The sequence below is a fragment of the Oreochromis niloticus genome, unplaced genomic scaffold, assembly GCF_001858045.2.
Source record: "Oreochromis niloticus isolate F11D_XX unplaced genomic scaffold, O_niloticus_UMD_NMBU tig00001027_pilon, whole genome shotgun sequence".
NCBI lineage: Eukaryota > Metazoa > Chordata > Actinopteri > Cichliformes > Cichlidae > Oreochromis > Oreochromis niloticus.
In genome coordinates this window covers 1-5,838 of record NW_020327295.1, presented here as the reverse complement: position 1 = coordinate 5,838, position 5,838 = coordinate 1, and positions in this window count along the sequence as shown.

Genomic DNA, 5,838 nt, shown 5'->3' with positions numbered 1-5,838 from the left:
TTGCAGACCTGTGTCATTACCAACTGCGCCACTGGGAAAGAGAACAAACGCCTGGAAAACAGGGTGATGAGCAGTCAGAATTAGATTGCGGTGAGATGCAAAAAACGCTGTTTTTTGGAGTTACAAAACGTCGTGTAACTCAAAAACTAGGTGGACTAGAAGCATAATTCTTGTACTGGGTGAATCAGCGTACTTTCGTGTACTTTGACTGTGATTTGCATTGCTCTTTGTACATCTGTCGCTGAGATATGACGAGAGAAGAAAGGGCAGACCTCAGATATGATTGGCTGGCTGGGAAGCCGTGCAGGCCCTGATATGTAAATTTTATATGTATCAGTCCTCACAGAGGATTAGCCGCCTGGGGACCTGGCAGAAATATATACAAATAGTATGATTAAGCATAAATACTACATTTAGTAGAAATACTATGTTTTAGCACAAATACTATAAAATGGCAGAAATACTATAATTAAGCAGAAATACTATATTTGGCAGAAACACTATATTTAGTACAAATCTTATGAAATAGCAGAAATAGTGTGATTTAGCAGAAATGCTGTATTTGGCACAAATCTCATAAAATAGCAGAAATAGTATGATTTAGCAGAAATGCTGTATTTAGCACAAATACTGAAAAGCAGCAGAAATGCTATGACTTAGCACAACAGTAATAACTTATAGAAAAATTGGAAAAGCAAAATGGACAGCTGGAAAAATCCTGAACATGCTAAGGGTCCCTCAATCTAATTGTTAATTGAAAAAAAAATCAGCAAAAAAAAGTATAACAGTCACAATCACAAATATGGGCACATATGGAAACACACATGCACAGAGAGACACACACAGGACCAAATTCAGTCAACCAGTCTAAATATATTGAATTTAAGTGATATAATAAGATGCTCCCATCAAAAGGCTCTCTCTCGCTCTCTCTCTCACACACAAACACACACACACACACACACACACACACACACACACACACAGCGTAAAGGGAACAGTATTTGTGCCATGGAGTGTTAACAAGAATCTGAGGTCCATATTACAAAAGCTGCTAAAATCATAAAAGGTTGCAGAATTGTAATAAATGATCAATATGAATTAGTGGTCTGTGATAGTGTATTAATTTGTAGGGAAAAAACACATGTTGCCCAAGGTGTAATTGAACCCACGACCTTTGGGTTGCAGACCTGTGTCATTACCAACTGCGCCACTGGGAAAGAGAGCGAACGCCTGGAAAACAGGGTGATGAGCAGTCAGAATCAGATTGCGGTGAGAGGCGAAAAACGCCGTTTTTTGCAGTTACAAAACGTCGTGTAACTCAAAAACTAGGTGGACTAGAAGCATAATTCTTGTACTGGGTGAATCAGCGGACTTTGGTGTACTTTGACTGTGATTTGCATTGCTCTTTGTACATCTGTCGCTGAGATATGACGAGAGAAGAAAGGGCAGACCTCAGATATGATTGGCTGGCTGGGAAGCCGTGCAGGCCCTGATATGTATTTGTATGTATCAGTCCTCACAGAGGATTAGCTGCCTGGGGACGTGGCAGAAATATATAGAAATAGTATGATTAAGCATAAATACTACATTTTTTAGAAAAACTATATTAAGCACAAATCCTATAAAAAGCAGAAATACTATATTAAGCAATATAAATATCCTCTAAAAATCCTATAAAAAGCAGTAAAACTGTACTATGATTTGGTAGAAAAACCCTAATTAATCAAAATACTATATTGGCAGAAATAGCAGAAACACTATATTAGCACAATTTTATGAAATAGCAGACATAGTATGATTTTGCAGAAATGCTGTATTTAGCACAAATCTCATAAAATAGCAGACATAGTATGATTTTGCAGAAATGCTGTATTTAGCACAAATACTGAAAAGCAGCAGAAATGCTATGACTCAGCACAATAGTAATAACTTAAACAGAAAAATTGGAAAGCAAAATGGACGCTGAAAAATCCTGAACATGCTAAGGGTCCCTCAAATGTAATTGTTAAATGAAAAAAATCAGCAAAAAAAAGTATAACAGTCACACAACCACATATATGTACACATATGGTAACACACATGCACAGACAGACACACACAGGATCAAATTCAGTCAACCAGTCTAACTATATTGAATTTAAATCACACACACACCACACACACACACACACACACACACACACAAAATCCAATTCAGTCAACCAGTCTAATATATTGAATTTAAATCTTACAATGAGATCATCCATAACAAGCCTTTCTCTCTCTCTCTCTCTCTCTCTCTCTCTCTCTCTCTGTCACACACACACACACACACACACACACACACACAAGATCCAATTCAGTCAACCAGTCTAAATATACTGATTTGAATCTTACAATGAGATCATCCCATAAAAAGGCTTTCTCTCTCTCTCTCTCTCTCTCTCTGTCACACACACACACAACACACACAAACACACAAGATCCAATTCAGTCAACCAGTCTAAATATATTGATTTTGAATCTTACAATGAGATCATCCCATAAAAAGGCTTTCTCTCTCTCTCTCTCTCTCCCTCTCTCTCTCTGTCACACACACACACACACACCACACACACACACAAGATCCAATTCAGTCAACCAGTCTAAATATATGAATTTAAATCGTACAATGAGATCATCCCATAACAAGCCTTTCTCCTCCTCTCTCTCTCTCTCTCTCTCTCTCTCTGTCACACACACACACACACACCTCACACACACACACACACACACACACAGGGAGAGAGAAGTAAGTTTCTAGCTCAGTCAGCAGCCTGGAGCTGCTGAATTTGAATCCACCATCAGAGAGCCTGTGCACTTTTTCCCCGCCAAACAGGTGCACGCAGCACAGAGAGACACAGGATTTTGCAGTCTATTTCTCATAATGACGACTCCCTCAAAAAATGACCATAATTTCCTAACCGTAGGGGCTAGAACGGTCATTCTTACACCGTTTTGTTCCAGAAGAGATGGGGGAATCTGAAAGTGTTTACAATTTATCATTAAAATATGAATTATTAAAGATATTTGACTTCTAATGCACCATAACTGAGTAGAGGCAAGCGAAAACTGCCTTGACTTGCCCTCAAACAACGCTTTCTAACTCTAAATCTATTTGGAGTATCAATATCATTCTTTCACCGTAAGAGACAGCAGGCTTTGGTGAACAATCATGGAAATTTTCAGGTCTCTGTGGAAATCCAAAAAAAAGATATGACGAGAGAAAAAAGTTGTTCATTTCCAGAGTTTGAAATCTGAAGAAATCTGAGCGAAGGACGAATTTCCTACCCTCAAACAAGTCTAACTCATTTCAGAACGGTAATAGGTGAGAAAAAAATTCTTGAATTGTGAGCGTCAGGAGTGTCTGAAGATATACTGGGACAAGCCTCATGTCTTAACTTCGCTTCGTTAAGGAGATATGACGATTCGAATATGCCTCTCATTACAGAAATCAAGCGATGATTTTGAACAAGCTCTCCATTGACTTTCTATGGAGAGTTTTGCGACTTTGTGTTGGTCTGAGGAGATTTGCCAAAATTCTATAAATCTCACAACAATGATGGTGACATTTCGGAAAGCCAGCAAAATGCCTACGTTTTGATGTATAATTTGTGGAAGTTGAGTGAAAATTGAGCAAGTAGCAAGAAGTTGTTCGGACATGAAGAGAAGACTGCGAAACCTACAGTGGCACACTGGAAGCCAAGTGCATAGCAACCATAACAACGCATGTATTTTCTGAAAAATCACAATTTTGCAACTGAAAACTTTAAGAGGGATAAAAGTAAACTGTAACAGATATGAAAAAGCTGAATCATTCTGAATAGCAATAATTTGTGAACATTTTAAAAGTTTGAATGGTTGTTCTACGTGAAAGTAGGAAAAAGTAGTTAAGTTTCAAAAACAAGCAAGTTTTAGCAGAATTGCGGAAGTTTCCCATTCATTTCAATGGACAAATTAAAGGAAAAAGCTTAATATTTAAAAAGTATAATAGTTAAAAATACCAAAAGTCATTGCCATCATTAGCAGAAATAGCAGAATAGTTTAAAATTTGAACGGTGAAAATCGGCTGAAAATTGTGGAAGTAGAAAAGTGCCAAAAAAGGCAAAAGTTGCAACTAGAATAATAACTAGAAAAATTTGCATTTCCTGCGAAAATGCTGTGTGGATGCCTTGACGCTGAAGCTGTCTGCTGAAAAGCTGAAAAAGATGAAAAGTTGCAAAAAGTTGTTGTGGAGAGACGGACAATTCTGCTGAAATGAGCAGAAGCTGCTGAGAATTGTGCTGATACAGGTGAAAAGGCTGAAAGTTTTGCAGAAAAGAGGTGGATCAGCAGAATTTCTGCAGAAAAGAGGCAAAGAAGCAGAAAACTTGCGCTGAAAAGAGATGAATCAGCAGAGTTTCTGCTGAAAAGAGTTTTTTTTTTCTGAAAACAGCCAAAAAAGCTGGAATTTGTGCTGAAAAGGGGTGAAAAAATGAAAATTTTGCTGAAAAGGGGTGAAGAAGCTAAAGTATACCAAATCAAAGTATTTGTGCCAAAACATAGTGTTTCTGCCATATTGTGGTACTACTACATTACAATGAATACGGATTAAAGATGAAAGTAACTGGCAACAAATCCTCCACTACAAACCAGTCTGATACCACTTCTTTGCAGTGTTCACGTTTACTAAGGCTCTACCCAAAAGGCGCCACAAGAGGGCACTCCAACAAACAGATGACCTATGTACACTGATGCACTTAGTAACAGTCAGCCTCCTTGAATTGGCAGAATACTGTGATTTAGTAGTAATACTATAACATAACAGATAGACTGTGATGTTGCAGACATACTATGTTTTTGCACTACTCATTTGTAGTGGAAAAAAAAATAGCAATATAAATTACAGGTCTGTGAAGTGTATAAATTTGTAGTGAAAAAAAATGTTGACCAAGGTGGGATTGAACGCACGACCTTTAGCTGCAGAGCCGTGTCATTACTGATTGCCACCTGGCAAGAGGGCAGGCGGCTGAAAACAAAGAGATCAGCAATCAGAAATAGATCGCGGTGAGAGGTGAAAAGCGCCGTTTTTTGGAGTTACAAAACGTCGTGTAACTCAAAAACTAGGAGGGCTAGCAGCATCAGCAGTTGCTGAAAAGAAGTGAAAAAGCAGAATTATCTGCTAAAAAAGAGGTGTAGACGCGCTTGATGGAGATGTCTTTATGTGTAAGGGTACACTGAAGATTGTCAAGAAAGCAGAGTGCATGCAAGTGGGGATATGTGTAGCAACTGTCACAGGTATGACTCGAACTCTGCCACCGGGTCTCACAGCAGCTTCTCAACCCTCTGAGCCAAATGAGGTCTGGTCAGAAAGGGGGCGGGTGCCTAAAACACAGAGACTTGAGCAGTCAGAATTAGATCGCGGTGAGAGGCGTAAAACGCCGATTTTTCGGAGTTACAAAACGTCGTGTAACTGAAAAACTAGGTGGGATAGAAGCACAATTCTTGTACTGGGTAATCAGCAGGACTTTGCTGAACTTTGACTGCGATTTTTCATAGCTTTTGTACCTCCGTCGCGGAGATATGACGAGAGAAGAAACGGCTTCATTTTAAGAGTTGGAAAACAAACGTAATTTTATGGCTCAACAGTAAGATGACAGTAAAAACTGCTCCAACCGTGACTGGCAGCACTGTCTGAAGATGATTGGAACAAGCTTCTCATCTTAACTTTGCTTTATTAAAATTATTATGGCACATACAAGTCTTGCAAATAAGCACACAGGGAAAGCTTGAGCTTGTAATTCCACCCCAAGCTGGTAGGAGAAGCTTTTTATTAAA